At 38.1% G+C, this 17,297-nt stretch overlaps 1 long non-coding RNA gene across 2 annotated transcripts; it reads left to right on the top strand.

Annotated features, from left to right (window-relative positions):
- LOC110390254 lies at nt 1,485–12,945 on the top strand. 2 transcript variants are annotated; one of them, XR_002433659.1, is made up of 6 exons: nt 1,485–3,349; nt 4,098–4,153; nt 5,299–5,965; nt 6,405–6,454; nt 6,557–6,730; nt 9,063–12,945. It is a non-coding gene; the product is annotated as an uncharacterized LOC110390254 (long non-coding RNA). The 2 variants fall into 2 exon arrangements; XR_002433658.1 differs by having other exon boundaries at nt 5,299–6,454.

The following is a 17,297-nucleotide window of genomic DNA, read 5'->3' as shown; positions in this document are numbered from 1 at the left end:
CATTGCTGCTGCACACCACGGAAAAGAGTCTGGGCCCATCCACTTGGCTCTTACCATGTAGATATTTATAAACAATGATGAGATCCCCCCTCAGTTTTCATTAGGCGGAACAATACCAGATCTCTCAGCCTTTCCTCATACAGGAAATGCTCTAGGCCCTTAATCATCTTGGTGGCCTTAGATGAGACAACTGGAAAGCCTGTAATCTTTGACTTCAGCTGTATGAAGAAATGGGAGGGAAGATTTGCCCCTTACCAAATGCAAAATGGAGTAGCAGAAGTGTTTGAACTATGCAGGAATATCTTGCCCGTTAAGTTCATTGAGATTTTGAAAGATTTCGAATACCAGAAGTATTTGATTCCTTCTCTCAGTCTCGTTGCTTTTTGTTTCATGGTGACTAGTTCCTACATCACCTACACAACTAAACACAATCATAGACTCTGAGAATTTCTGGTGTCTGTTGTAGAAATTACAATGAAAGGAGCATTACAAATGTGTGTTTTAATGCTGATTCTCCTGTGGTTTGGAGTTTTATATTTGTCTATTTGGTTTGATATAGTTGTTCGGTTGTTTTTACTGTAAGATAGATAGCATCTAGGCATCCAAAGCTGTACAGACTGAAGTAGACAAACTTGTTTTTCTGTAACAGATAATGTCTTTTTAATTTGTAGGTAATGATGTCTAAGAATGTGTCCCTGAGAACTCCTGTCTTCAGTCATCCATCAGCAAGGGTGACAGATGCACCAGTGAGGAGCTATGTAGTGCTGTCAATTTTACAGCACACCAAAGGGAAGACTGACTCCCCAAACACACCATTCTGCTCACATGTGCTCTGAGTTTTGTGTGTAATACAGAACAAGATAAAAGAAGGAAGAGATAGCAAGTAACAAGAGTGTAAATCTTAGTATATTAAATGCTTTAATATGTTTTGAAAGATCTTGAGTGAGACCTACTGCATTTATAATCTAAAAGTTTGGGACAGTGTTGCCAGGACAGTTCTTTTGAAACCAATAGTAACTCACTTAAGTGCTATTCCCTACCAAGGTCAGGGAGAGCGTGGCCCTGTGGTGTCTTAAATGAACGTTTCTCTGGTCACTAACAAACATTAGCAAAACTAATGATTTTTCATATGTATAATATTCAGCAACATGCTGATGTCTTCTTTAGTATTTCTTAAAAGAAAGTCTTTAACAAGTTTGTAAGACGAATGTTTGTTAGCTAACTTTTTATTTTAACAAAATTTTCAGTTAGAACTGGCATGCTTAGATAAAAACAAGATGTGTGTATTTCATTTAAAGTAGTTTCTTATTTCATCTACCACAGATTAATTTTATTTACAGGATATTAAGAGTTGATTTTCCATAAATGCGTAAGCTCAATAAAAATGTGTTTCCCATACTGCACCTTAATTGCAGTGCAGCTATTATATAAAGAAATACTAGTTTTTTTTTTTTGTTTTCACATGTAATTCTAATAATTTTCAGAGGAATAATAAAATTAGCCTTAATTGCATCTCCTGCATCTTCAAAAATATGAGCTCAGGGAGAGAAAGTTGGTTTATAAATTTTTGGCTTTAAAGCAGGAGCAGGATGATGCTGCACAGGAGGTGATGGAGGTTATATCCTACTTTTTCATAGCAGTTGTACCTTAAAAACTAAGCAAAATATATGAACTTGCAGAGAAACACAACAAACAGAAAACTAATTCAACACATGAACAACACACACGGTTTAAATTCTAATTAATGACAGAAAACAAATATATGTTTACAAAACACACAACCAATGGAACAAACAGATATGTTGTTCAGAATATAGGAAGGAATCTACTAATAATGGGAAGGTACACATCAAAGTTAAAATACTGCTCTCAGTGAGGAGGCAGCAATGACATGGCCAAGCGAAGAACAGATGCACCTCCAGTGTTCATAGACCATCTATTATTAGAGCTTTTCTATATTTCATTCCTTGCAGCCTAGTTAAAATTAAGCCAGAAATGTTAATACAGAGCTGAGTTTTCCCACAGTCCTAAAGAACAGAACAATTCTGAAATTCCATATATACTACTACTAATAAAGCCATGCCAGCTTCTATGATATTACATGCCATCTAGGATCAGACTTCTAGTAAACAGCCTGTTTTTCCTATTTTCACGTATCTGTTCTATGGGTCTTGTCCCCCCTATGTCCCCTGTCACCCTCAATCCATTTCACTCCAACCATCAACTTTCAAAAGGCTTGGTTGCTTCGACAATTTTCTTTAAAATTATCAAAGGTGAACACAAATCTTCCTCTAGTGTGTCCTACCCAATTCTTGATTCATCACTTGCAGCAAAAATTATGCTGATGTAATATACAGACGAGGAATCAATCATAGTTCATGACTTGATTATAATATGGTAACTACTTTCGTCTCTCATATAAAGCTTGAATTGATATTGAATCATGAGAACAGCTTTTCTATATTGTGAGAACAGCCTCTCACATAACTTGAGCATATGTAAGCTGAAGGACGGGGCTTGTGTAAATGTAAGCTCAAGAACAGAATGTGGAGGAGGCCGCAGAGCTTGTTGTCAGGTGAAGACAAGAAAGTAGAATAGATGTCCTGTTGTTGAAGATAAGATGGAAAAACAGATGCCTCAGCTCAATGTAACATCAGCGGGAACTGGTTTGTGCTACTGCCCCCTTAAAAGGTTGGAAATTTACAGCGAGAATGCATCCCACAACCACCAGAGATGTTAATCATTGCTTGGAATTTCTGCCCATGTCCTTGGAATGTAATAAACATGTATACACTATACCTTTAAATATGTAGTCGCTGCTTCACTTGGTGTGCATGTTGGTGGAGCAATCCCCCATGCACCCAATGCTACAATAAGGGGAATGCCTGCTTGACATAACTCATTGGCGTGTCAAGTTACTTTGTTGGTTTTCTTGGCTTCAAAAGGAGCATACTGTGTTTTATCTGCTGATGGGGGTAGTAGCCCATAGGCTAACAGCTGTTCTGTTTGCCTCTGATGTATGCATTCGAACTGCTTACAATGCAGGGACAAAAAAAAACCCATAAAATAGATTAACTTGAACTAAAGGAATTTTGCAAATATGCCTGATTACACAAAGGAAAAGAAAAATGTAGAAAACAACAATATTCCCCATACTTTATTTCCAGGAGCTAGCAATTTTCTGTTCTTGATGCAAATGCCTACCTCCTGACATCAGCTCCATTCTCTGTGCTTGCAGATCCCGCTGTTTGAAAAGGCTCACAGCCACAGCCTGTGTAGCTTCTTTGCCTATAGGAGATCTACAGTGATAACTGGAAATTCTGACCCACTAAAAAGACTGTTGTCTTGGGTAAGTGAGGACCAGCCAGAAAGGTTTCAGGAGCAGCATGCAGAAAAGAGGTTGTTCTTGCAACACATAAAAGAAAAAGAAAGGTTATTACCCCAAATTAAAAAGTAATTATTAGTTTCTTGACAAATTTTGCCCAGGAAAGCTTGAAAGCAATTGTTTCACCTTGCACTAAGGACAGCAAAAGGAGAAAAGGAAGAAAACAGCCAATTTTCTTATTCAACAGTTAGTAAGCATTATAAATGTTGGATGCAATAGGAACTGGAATTGATTGTGAAAGCCTGTGTCAAATACTGTTCAATACTTCCATCCTACATTTTTGTTTTCAGTTAGTTTGCAACTTTACCATTACCTGCATTTGATAAAAACTTTCCCTTGGAGTTGTCTAAGCTGGGATAGCACTTCATAAATAATTCTATGAACCTGAGTCAAAGTCAGATATTAACAGCACCTCAGGTCCAAGTTTCAAATGAAAAATAAGGGTCAGGGCAAGCACTTTGACAATTAAGCATTGCTAACCTATGGTTAAATTTCAAATGCCACTCTGTTAGACTTTACTAGCAAGTGCAATAATATTTCCATTGTTATCATAATACACCGCTGTCAGAACATATCATATATTTCCTTTTTGCTCTAAGTGAAATTATTTGTGAAAATTTTCATTTGAAAATAGCTCAGCCATTTCCAAGGACATATGAAGATGGCAAGAGACTGGTCAAAAATAACTGAGAGAATATGGTTTTTCACACAGGAAGAAGTATATCTGTGGAAATATTTGCCAAAACGTGCCGCAGGTGATAAGTTAACGTAAGTTCAAACGGAGGTTGAAATCTGTCAGAGGTTTCTAAGCACACAGAAATGACATCTGGTTCAGGAAAGAAAGTGCTGAAGCCAAGAACTTTTTGGCAGCTGTCAGGGTTTAAAAAAATAGGTCTACCCTATGCCTCTGAGCATTCAATGTCCTTTCACCCCTTTGTGGATTCTGCACCACAAGGGGCTGCCAGGAGCAGAACCATCTGTTCACCATCCTTTCTATCTATGAGAATTCCAGGTCTGAACCCTTTACTCATAAACATCTCTACAAGACATTAGGCAGAGTGCCGCATCCCCCTTTACTGCCTAGTGCATACATAAAACAATAATTTATTCCTGTTGCAACTCTCTCTTAGTACAAACAGTAAATATTTGTGCTGTGATGTAAAAGTTATCGGTTCCCCTCTGTCCCTTTATCAGGGTCAACAATAATGCTCTTGTCTATAGGAAACAGAACAGTTTCCATTTTATGTAAGCTATTAGGGATCTTGAGAAAGAGCAGTGACATTTCAGTCATTAAATGTTATTAACATGGTGCAATTAATTGTATTTTAATTAATCCTGGCCACAAAGTGATTAAAGTATTGGTCTGCACATCCCGAGATATATAATGTTGTGTATGTTGCAGCCCCATTGAAGACCTATGCGTGTTGGAGCTGTCTATGGCAAGTCCAGAGAAACAAAAGGAAAATCAGTATATTCCTTCAGCTTAGCTAACTTTTCCCTAAGGAATTATTTGATGTGAATTGAGGAGAAATGTTAATCTGTAAGTCTAAAGGCAGAAAGATTAAAGGAATCCTGAAAACAAAGAAGGTCAATAGTTAAAAACAGAGAGGAAAAGGTCAGGCCAGCCTCTGATATCATCAGTAGGTACAATGAAATCTCTTTGGTGCATTAAGCTGCAGTGGTACAGATTTCAAGAACTGTACCTTTTTATGATACAGAGGCTTTCTCACTCCAGAAAATTCCAGTGGTGAGCCAGTGGTTTTGAAAAGATAATTAATGAGCCTCCTTTAAGAGTGTGTCAATGTATCTCTGTGACATTGTGCTTTCAGAGCTTTTTGTGTGTATTTCATAATAAAACGTCAAACACTATACTTTTCTTATACTTTTCTTATCTTCTTTTGTCTTTTGCACAGGAAGTCCTTGCAAGCATTGGGAACTTCAAGGATGTAATGGGAGAAGAAGAACATCTTTCCATCAGTTTTATTCTATATCCTTGAATGTCTACTGCTGGTAGTAGTATAGTGGGTAGTAGTATACTGAGACTAAGGGATACTACGTCTTAGCAAAATATTGGGTCATTTGCCCTTTATATCCAAGTAGTACCTCATGGGAGAACCAAGGCACTTGTTATGTCATAGCAAAAAATTCAGACTGTGAAAGGTTTGGAAGGCATATGCCTGCCTACAGTTTTTCTCCGCAAGAGCATTTAGCAGTCAAGTTCTAGAGGTCTTTTATGCACTCCTTGTATATTAAAATTGCCATCATCTAATCTTGGAAACTAGAGTATTCACTCTAGTGCTGACATTAAAGCAAATGAATGGGATTATTTAAACTATTTGAAAGCTTTGAGACTACATTCATTCACGTTTGAAATTTTAGTTTCTATCCCCATTCTGCATTCACATTTGAAGGCAACAGGTGCCATGCAGGGATTTTCTAAAAAATGTGTCCTTAAGTTCATAGAACTCGAACATTTCCTGCATTCCAGGTTTGAAATATCATTTTTTTCCAAGAAATTCATCTCCTAGACATTTTGGTTTTGCACCCTGTCTTTTCTGGACAACCTTTGATATGATATCAGTGAGTAAAAGAAATCACTTGTACTCACTTACGGGAAAGATGTCTCTGGATGGCAGCAAAGCATAGAAAAATTGCTGCTGATTCATGGGAAAAAATCTCCTGAATCCGATTTAACTTGATTTAGCATACTAGTAAAAGTTTGTTATTCTTTTGGCTGCAACTCTTTTTCTGTTTCTCTTTAATTGAAATCCGATACAAGTCTCCTCACGTTTGTTTGCAGTGTGTTAGAAGCAAATGGAAGTTTTGGCTTCAATAGAACTGTGCCCTCAGTATTTAGTTTATAGGTTGTTGGTTTTTTTTTAAATTTTATTCACACCTTAAAATACACTCAAAAATATATATCGTTCATTCTCCATAGAGAATTAACTAATATTTATCATTTCACATCTCCCTTTTTGAGATCCTACAGCCATTTACCAAGTGTAACTTTTACTTCCAGCTTCTGTGCCTGAAGATAACCTCTTGCTAGTGAGCAGCAGAGGAATACAGGTAAATGCTGTGGAAGAGCAGTTATTTACAACATGTGGATGCGGTTCCTTGAGATGTGTTTTCTAACAGATGCCATGATCTTCTCTTTACCCCTGTTACCAGAATGCTGGGTCAACTGTCCTCTCTACCCTCTTGAAGGTTATCCTGAAGGAGCAATGCTGTATGGAGCTCTGCTCAGGTGCACTTCTGGTGAGGATGCCTGGCTTGGAGGAATTACACATCTAACTCCATTGGTGGGAAGTCAGTGAGAGATTTTCTGTTATCAAGCTCTTGGACGTAAGGGTTTATACTTTCAGTTAAAACTCTTTTGGATAAATTACTGTTTTAACTGATTTTCCTTTTCTGTAAACATTTTATGTATGCCTGTTAGGAATGTTTTATCTTTGATATTTTAAAGAAGAATTGATATTGACACAGCCTAAGTCTAAAGTTTACTTGCCCATTTAAAGTCATCTGATCAGTGAGTATTGGCAGTTATTCACAAATATGATACCTCAGTCCTCAGCACTTTAGTCTGATTTCTTTACCTAAAAAATTAATATTCTAAAAGTTTTCATAAATACATAATAATAGTCTGTATATATATAAACATATACATATATGTGTGTGTGTATTTGTACGTATATAAAACTTTAAGAGATCTGCTGTCATGTTTCAAGAATCAACCAACAAGCAACCCCTCAGCTATTACTGAAATGTCCTTTAAGGGCATGGTACTCTGTAGTATGTTTTTAATAAGTTCCTTTAGTCTTCTTTTCAAATATGGGATGAAGATTAGTGCTGGAGAAAGAATGGTGTTAGAAATGACTTCCTTTTCCAAAACAGCATAGCAGGCTGACATGTGTTGATGCCAGTATGATAAAAACACTATGAAACCAAACTGGAATTGCTTTCTTCAGAATTGCTTTGAGCTGTGTTTATATAACACGGACTCTTTACTTCATGGATTTTATGATTGCATGATAACAGCTCACGAACTGCTCCTGAGTCACCTGATGGAAAATCAGCCATGTGTATTTCGCACATGCAAGGCCTATAGAAGAAGAGAGGAATACATTTTCTCATGAAGTGAATACACTGCTGGCATAGCAATGACACAACAGAATGTCCCATTAGTCCTTCCTTTAATTGTTTTTTTTTTCAACATACAGTTCTACCTTGCACAGAACTCTGAAACAGAGATGATCACCTTTTTGCTTTTTTGTTTGCATGAGGCTGAATGAATCGTTTCTACTGCAAGAAAGTGGAATAGCAGTGTTCCATAACAAAGGAGTAAAAATGCGACCTGACATTTCATCAACATAAACAGCTTCTAATCATAACAAACTAGAAAAAGTGTAACTGAGTGTCTCGCATGGTACATTTACACTGAGTGAAACAAGAAGCCATGTGATGGCTTAGAGCCCCATTTGAGAAAGCAGAGCTTTGTTCCTGTGCAGTTTGACCCCTACACAGACCTGGTATAGGTGCACAGCCATTCAAAAGCCTGGAAATGGATCTGCTGTTTCTCCTTCTCATTGATTCTTGTGCTCTTGGGTTGGTTCATAAAACCAGCTGCATTCAGATGGCTTGAAAATACAGCACTCTCTCTTTCCTATTCAGAACTGTACAAAAGGGCTCAAGATCATAAGCAACACGTTCATCTGGGGAAAGCAAATTATCATTTAAAACATAAAGTATGTTCATATCAAATAACAATAAGATTATTTATAGTTAAATTTTGTTTTAAGAAAGTTCCTTGCTTAGCTTTAGACTAGATATTAGGAAGAAATTCTTTACTGTGAGAGTAGTAGGACACTGGAACATGTTGCCCAGAGAGGTTGTGGATGTCCCCTCCCTGGAAGCAATCGAGGCCAGGCTGGATGGGGCTTTGAGCAACCTGGTTTAGCGGGAGGTGTCCCTTCTACAGCAGAGGGGTTGGAACTAGATGATCTTAGAAGTCCCTTCCAACACAAAGCATTCTGTGAAGTCAGTGGCTCTGGGAGCTCAACATACATGTTGATTCTAGAGGCATGGGGCAGAAAATCTGTGTAGCTGTCTTTGCAGGTGCTGGAATTGATCAGTGGATTTGTTGGCTGAGTTCAGAATATAGTAGATATTTTAAGAACAATTATATTTACATTAAATTTAAGAAACTGTAAGAATTTGAAGCAGCCTCCACTCCTTTTTCTTCCCATTCTTTTTTTTTAACCAAAGTCTGGTTAACCTTAATCTGCTATTTCTTTCAGATGTACCCTGCTTTCATGCCATTCTTTTCCTTGAGTTTTTCTGTTGACCTTGTATGTTCTGCTCTTGAGTTTCATAGCATGATAATGTGAATTAAACTATTACCTGGATACCTACCCCATCACAAGAATGGCCAGCTTTTATTCCCCCTGGTCTGAAACTATGCCCTGTTGCACACTGGAAGCAAAAGTACTATAAACTTAAACAACAACAGCAATAATAAAGTTTTTCTCCTTCATTGTAAATAAATGGTTTCTAGAGAAGAACTGTAAAGTGTTACTCTAAATTTGTAATTTTAATTTCAAAAATGGAAACTATTGTAAGTTTGGTATTATGAGATGTTATTGCCACTTGTTCTTTCTTTGCTTTGTTTCTTTTCCAGGTACACCAGAAATCAAAAAGGTTGATATATTTGTGGATGATTTAAACATGCCCAGCTTGGGTTGTTATGCCTCTGAGCGTCCTCTTGAGCTGCTTTGACAGTCTTCAGATTTTGGAAGTGTCTATGACAGGGATAAACATTATTAGAAATGGTCACCTGAGCTCCTAGACTATTCATGTGTTGAATCTGATGAGGTTATTTGGATTCCTTACTTGTATGCCATTATGGGGTTATTAGTTTCTACTCTGTGTAAGAATAATGTGAAGGTTGTAAAAATTATAACCATTCCAAGGACAGAAATACAGAGCAGTTTGAGTGACTTGCTGCCTTTTTAATAATGCAGAAGTGCAGAAGGCTGAAGCTAAAGTACAGAAGCCATATCTGGAATTTTTCTTTAGCAAGAGAGCTTTACTTCATTCTGAAATAGAAGAAAGCTTGAAATTAATTCTAAGATGGGATGACATTCTCATTGTCAAACTGAAAGCTGTTTTTTTTCTCTCACTTTCTGTCAGTTGTGAGCTTAGCACATTGCAAGTCCATTGACAGCAAACAATAGATTGATCTGAAAAACTGGCAGGGTATTTATGCTATATTAATTATTTTTGAATAGCAGCATGCAAGTGCACCCTAATAATTTTTTATTAAGATGCTTTTGATGCTTACTTCCCTCCTGATTTCTCTTGAACCATTCACGATGACACTAGTGGTTTGCACTGCCAATATTACTTGCATGTAAACGCTGATAATTACTTGCTAACACTGTACCTGTTTTTTCTTCTTCTAGTATGCAATAATGGCACCACCTTCTACTCCTCCACATGGTGGCTACAATTCTGTAATTTCGCATTTTATTGCAACGCTTTCCTTGACTGTGCCTTCTAACACTTCCAGAGTATAAATAAAACACATTTTTCAGATTGGTAACAACTTGTATTTTACCATAAGTTGAAAAAAAGCATCTTAAATGGACTATGCAATATAGCTAACTGCACGGATGAGTAAAAGGACCGCAATCTTTTGTTCATGGAAAACTTTTTTTTTATTTCCGTGGAATTTGGATCTTTCCACTTCCTACGTGCCCATCTATTAATTTGAAATGTATCAATGAAATATTTTTTCTCCTTCTTTTTCTGGAGTCCATAAATATATCAAAGAGCTAAAAAAGATTTACTGGCATTTGTAGTTCTGTACTCCTTCAGGATTTTATCCTGTGATTAAATACAAGCCATACTGTCTTTTGTATGTATGCGCATAGGTACTTACATTTTAGGAATTTTCCAAGATGGGACTGATCCTGTGATCTTTTTACCAGTGGCCATTACTCAGTGTTGGTGAGGCAGCACTTGGCGTACTGTGTCCAGTTCTGTGCTCTCCGGTATAAGGGAGACATTAACACACTGGAAAGGGTCCAACAAAGGGCCACCTCTTCAAGATGAAGAAGAGATGGAGCACCTCTCTCATGAGGAGAAGTTAAGAGAGCTGGAGCTGTTCAGCCTGGAGCAGAGAGGGCTCCAGAGGATCTCATCAGTGTTTACAAATACTTACTAGGAAGGGTACAATTCAGTTGGAGCCAGGCTTTTTTTCAGTGGACAAAAGGCCATGGGCACAAACTGGAACACAGGAGGGACCCTCTGAGCACCAGGAAGCACTTCTCCACGTGGGTGACTGAAAACTTGTAAAAGTGGCTCAGAGAGGTTGTGGACTCTCCTCCTTGGAGATCTTCAAAAGCCACCTGGACATAGGCCTGGGCAGCCTGCTCTAGATGTTCCTGTCGCTGTTAAGCAGGACTCTTGGACTAAGTGACCACCAGAGGTTCCTTCCAACCTCAACCATTCTGTGACTCATCATTCTCTGAGTAGCACCTGTCAATAGGCCAGGAGCACTGCTGCTCAGTGACCCTAACAGCACAGTCCAGCATCCCATCAAGATGGTCAGGAGAACTGCAGGCACCACACTACCTACTAGTGATTCTTGCTGTATTCCGCTTTCTTCTGACCAGATCTTCAGACCCTAGTTTTCATTTCTCTTTCTCCCTCTGATGTGATTATGTTTTCTAGAGCAAGGTGTGTGATTTTCAGTTAATCAAACTCCAGCTTCAGTCTTCTGCCTCTGCTTGCAGAAGAGATGAAGGAAGATTGTTTTCCCTGAATATTTCTTCCCAAAAGATGAAAAAAGAAAAAGCAGTCAAAGCATTTAACCAGAAAGGTTTGTTTATAAATGAATGTAAATATAGAATTTGCTTTAATAGGGCATACATACCCTCATTCTGTCCTTTTAGCTCATGTGCTTCATTTGTGCAGGTAGCTAATGTATGTTGCTTGAAACCAAACCAGCTGACCCTTTCTGATTCAGCTTTCCCTCATTTGTTTTAAAACATATGTGAGCACGCACACAGAAGGGCTTCTAACTTCCTTTTCGGAATCTATACTCTTTCTGCCTTCGCCATTAATTCTGTCTTTGCAGTTTGTTTCCACTGGATTTAAAATATCCTTATGAGGTACAGATTGGTAAATGCCAGAGAAAGGCAATGAACACTGAATGTAACATGACTATATTTACATATAGTACATTAGCTTTCAGGGACAAGGATTATTTAGTTGATAAATGAGAACAGTCAGAGTAAATTAGCTGAGTTTCCTGTAATTCTGAAAGTCACACTGAAAAATGATCTGTTCTTCATGCTTTTCCTTGTCCCATAGCTAAAAGTGGACATAAAGAACAAAATGTGTGATGTTTTGTAACTAATAATATTTTTATCAGAATATGACCTACCTGTGGGATTCACAGTGGATGCAGTCATTGTACATTATTATGACATACTAGTTTTATTACTTTGAGTAATATAGGTAGTTATCTAAGTTAAACTAATTAAAGCAATCCAGGTTTGCTTCTTGCCATTCAAAGAGTTGTTACTGAAATCAGTTTTTTTAAAGTACGATACAAGAAAACTTACTGCCCCTTTGCAGCATCTGTGCCTGACCAGAATTAAAAATAAATAAATAAATAAATAACCAATTTTAGTTGATATTCACTTCACATATTGAAATGTATGTTCCTCCCTGCTTATGTTTGTGTACTACATGTATTCCTATAAGTATTGTAAATGTTTTAAATAGCTTTTCTTGTAAGGTAAGTTGAAAGTATTTGTTAACAACATAACATGCATTGTAATATTAAAATGTTAATAATATCAGTAGTACAAACATACATGAAGATCAAGAATGCCTTTTTCCTTATTCCCACTTTCAACAGGTCAATTGCAATTGTAATTCCTCTGCCATCTCATCTCTGTTCTTCATTCCTTAGAGTATAGATGGATTTCTCATGTCCCTGAAGCTCACATCCTTGGGCATCTAGGTGAGAAATGGGAGAATAAATCCCACCCACCACCAACACTATAAGGGCAGAGCAAGTCCAAGACCGCCTCATGAGTCTGAGCCTCACCTCTGTGCCTGGGAAGATAATGTAACAGATCCTCCTAGAAGACATGTTAGGGCACATGAGGGATGAGCCTATGATCCGAGACAGCCAGCATGGCTTCACCAAGAGACCCGGTCTAATGGTCTTCTATGATGGATTGGCTACACTGGTGGACAAGGGGAAGGTGACCATTGTCATCTACCTGGACTTGTGCAAGACCTTTGACATGTTCCCCCCCACATCCTGATCTCTAAATTGGAGAGATACAGATTTGAGAGGTGGACTATTCAGTGGATAAGGAATTGGTTAGAAGGCCACAGACAGAGGGTTATGTTGAATGGCACTATGTCCAGGTGGAGGCCGGTAACAAGTGGCGTCCCCCAGGGGTCTGTCTTGGAACTGGTGCTCTTCTGCATCTTCATCAATGACACTGACAATGGGCTTGAGTGCACACTCAGCAAGTTTGCCGATGACATCAAGCTGAGTGGTGCGGTTGACACATTAGAAGGATGGGATGCCATCCAGAGGGATCTCAACAAACTTGAGAGGTGGGCCCAAGTGAACCTAATGAGGTTCAACACAACAAAGTGCAAGGTTTTGCACTTGAGTAATCCCAGATACAAATACAGACTTAGAGAAGCACTCCTTGAGAGTAGCCCTGCAGAAAAGGACTTAGGGGTCCTGGTGGATGAAAAACTGAACATGAGCCAGCAGTGTGCTCTTGCAGCTCTTATCCTGGGCTCCATCAGAAGAGGGGTGGCCAGCAGGGACAGAGAGGTGATTTTCCCTCTCTACTCTGCCGTCGTGAGGCCCCATCTGGAGTACTGCATCCAGGTCTGGGGCCCCTAGTACAGGAAAGATGTGGAGCTGTTAGAGAGGGTCCAGAGGAGGGCCACAAAGATGATCAGAGGGCTGGAGCATCTCCCCTGTGAAGACAGGCTGAGGGAGCTGGGCTTGTTTAGCCTGGAGAAGAGAACACTGTGAGATCACATTGCAGCTTTCCAGTATTTAAAGGAGGATTAAAAAAAAAGGGGGACAATCAGCATTTTACTTGTGTAGAAAATGAAGGACAAGGGGGAATGGTTTTAATCTCAAGGAGAGAAGGTTTAGACTGGATGTCAGGGAGAAGTTCTTTACAGAGAGAGTGGTGAGGTGCTGGAACAGGCTGCCCAGAGAAGCTGTGGGTGCCCCGTTCCTGGAGGTGTTCAAGACCAGGTTGGATGGGGCCCTGGGCAGCCTGGTCTAGTGCCAGATCTGAAGGTTGGTGGCCCTGCCTGTGGCAGGAGGGTTGGAACTTGATGATCCTCGGGGTCCCTTCCAATCTAAGCCATTCTGTGATTCTATGATTTTATGATAGAATGAAATATTCTGATTTCAACCACCCAAGTAATCCAACTTTTTTTCACATAGGTGTTCTCTAATGAGATTCTGTAGTAGGAAGGGATCAAATGCAGGCTGTGTTGTAATGAAAGCTGAAGAATTTTCCACAACCATCTCAGTGACATTGGAGACGAGCAGTATTTTCATTCTACACTGTCTGAAATTGCCAGTAAGGAAATCAGCTCATTGTATTTGTATTGCATCAAATATGAAACTATGTCCTAGGCAAACCTGTCAAACTTTGAGTGTTAGTTTATAGCCATGGTTTGGAATCCCTGTGAACTTAGAATATTTTATGCATAAGCCAATTATATTTAGTGACATTCTTACAGTGAACAAATCACAAAAATAGTTATTTTAAAATACCTGATTTAACTGAAATAATTGAAAACAGAAGTGAGTGAATTTGCATGAGTTCACAAGCCAGTGGGACATATCCCTGTTTATTACATTTAGAGGGGAAATTGTTCTTTAGAACATTCATTAAATGCCTGTATCAACAAAAAAAAGTCATTTGCCTTAGGAGGATGTAATTTTTCTCCTGAAAATCTGGGAAATCAAGAGATACCTTGACCAGTCCTATGGGAAGGTGAATTGCATGAAACATGTTTGTCGATCAGTTCCGAGAGAACCGAAATGAAAGGAATCTGTCACTGACAGCGTGTGCCTCACATCAGAGACAGACTAAAGCCTGGAACAATATTTTTTGAAGCAAAGAAATTTAGCCAAGTGGTAATGATGAAAAGGAATTTAGGCTCCACCGTTATTTCTAAAGTCCATCAGAAAGCATAATATCTTTAGGGAAAGGGCAAATATGAATATTAGCCAAATATCCGTCACAAGAAATCCATGTCAGTCAGATCTTCAGAGCATCTGTCACCTCCTTCTGTTCCAGCTGAGTGGAACTTACATGAAGAAAACAAAGCCCTGGGAAAGATACACATACAAAGCAGCACAGTCCTACAACCTATGGACTACCACTTCCGATTTTCAGAATTTGAAATGTATTAACAGACTTTAAAATATATTTACTTCTATGTGTCAAAAATATGCCTAGTATATGTTCTTTATTTTTCCACTTTGTTTCCACCTTTAACTCACTTTTGAGCTCACTGAATCCTCCTCCAGCTATACATTTTTTTTAAACATAGGATCTAAATAAGCAATTACAATTAAGCTGTGTTTTATGCTTCACTTCCTGCCAAATAACTTTTATAATGCAGCTCAAATAACTCAGATGTTGTACCTCATGCCTATGCAGCCTTTCTTACACAATTTTCACTTACATGCTGAATTAATTCTTCCTAATTAGCTGCCTCCATAATGAGGCATCTCTTGAAACTCAGAAGAAGGGAATTCCTATAAAGTTACCATTTACAGAAGTCAATCAAAGCAAAATAAAGTACCTGATGCAGAGAAGAGGAGAATGCAGACATTAAAGGAAAATGAGAATGCATTTGTTTCTCAGTCTGATCTTCCTTTTTAATAGTTTGAAATATTTTCTCATGCTTGAAAGCTATTTTTTTTAAACTTGAAGAAATTAAACAGTAGATGTGTTATATAAAGTGATGATCTATGTTGTTAAAATAATTTTGCTCTTATTTTTGAGATTGCTTTCTCTGTTTCCATTGCAGAAAGAATTGGAAGTGGTAATATTACATACATAGCAGTCCTGCATTTTGTTTTTTACAGACAAGTCGCTGGAAGATATAAACAGTATTCTCTGTACTGGGTAACCCCCTCATCTATTTGAAAAGGATCAATTAGATCAAGTACTTGTAGCTAGTAGGCCTAAAGCAAGAGAAGTAGAAATCTCAGAAGGGTGCAGAAATGAAAAGCAAAATTAGTAGTACCGTATATCCATGTTCTGTTTATTTAATTGGAAAAGAGACCGATAACACCACTTTGTAGGTTTTCTGAAGAACGCACTGTTCTCTGTGGTGTGGGCAGAATATTCATATCATAGTTTTAGTGAGAGGCATCCAGTAGCTGTGTGAGTATTTCAGAAAGGTCAGCTTAGGTGTGTATTCAAAATGGAGTTACTTGATAGCATCGTAAGAGGAATGATTACTGATTGTTTGAAAAGGCTGGACTTCTGAAACTTAATGGGGTAGCCAAATTTATTCACTTTACCTTGTGACAACCAGTGCTCTTAACAGAGAAAGAGAAAGGAATTGGCAGATTCGTATGTACGTATCTTCATAAAGCAATTAAAGAAGTGGGGAAAAAAAAAAAAAGACATGGGAATGCCTTTAAAATCAATGTGTGTATGAACATATGTAGAAGTTGTATATTGTAAGAATGTGCAGGCAAAACAAGTTTCCGCTTAAGTGAACGTCATGTAATTCAAAATAGAAGACTTAAGAAATAACTTTGGTGCTGGAAGGTCATGATCTGATTCAGAAGTGTAGTGCTAGAGGCAACTTTTTACTTTTCTAATGATCCTTCTCCAGAGTCTAATCTTCCTAGAGTACAGCATAGTCCCTAAAACAATGTGAATTCTTCAAACACATTGGCTGTATAAAACAAAAGGTTCCTAAAGTTTACAGCTTTTCTCTGTGGCCTTCTGTGACCAAACTACACTAATTACACATAATGCAACAGATGACTTAAATGTGCATGGACTGGCACTGAATCACCAGAGATACTATTTGGAAAAGCTGAAGAGAATAAATTGAAAAACTTGGACTGCTTTTCATACAGAAGAGTTCTTAGCTAATGAGATATAAAAGGCTTATAGATAACATGAAACAAGTAATTAAAGATGATTATTTATGCATAATAAATGTTTAGAGGGTCATTCTGTAAATGTATTTATTGATTCCCTGGACAAAGAAGTACCTCTTGCTGAGACACCTCCATTAATCTGGATGGATGATCAGTGAGAACAAAGTGTCTTAGCCTCTGCACCATGAATTCAAGGACATGCAGCAACCCCAGGAAAAAGTATGCAGAGTTGGTGAGGGGGAACCTTTGTGTGAAAAGTAGATGTAGAAATCTGGATCTGCTTGCACATGGAGCATTGCAAATTTTGTCAAGCCAGCCTTTGCAATGGAAAGATAGAGAAGAAAGATAGGGAAGCTGCTAAACATGTGCAGGCAGATTTGTCAGAAAATTTCACACGGCAGGAAACTAAAATGATTAAACAAGCTCAATTTGTGCCATTCTTTTATGTGGAGTTTTGCTTCCAAATTATTACTCTTTCACTTTGATAAACCAGATAAAGTATGCATTCCCCCCAGGAACATATCTGTTTGTTTCCATTCTGACGGTTGAAATGTTAGAAAACATTTGGAGGAAAAATGAGGACCTTATTACTAAGTTTGTTGATCTTCATGTTTAAAATCCAGTTCTCCATGCTGAAACTTAAAAAAAAATACACAAAATGTCAGCATCACATAGGTATGCCATGATCTGTTCTCTCATTCAATATTC

The sequence above is a fragment of the Numida meleagris genome, chromosome Z, assembly GCF_002078875.1.
Source record: "Numida meleagris isolate 19003 breed g44 Domestic line chromosome Z, NumMel1.0, whole genome shotgun sequence".
Lineage (NCBI taxonomy): Eukaryota > Metazoa > Chordata > Aves > Galliformes > Numididae > Numida > Numida meleagris.
The sequence above is the reverse complement of the archived record's forward strand: the minus strand, read 5'-3'. Positions and strand labels throughout refer to the sequence as shown.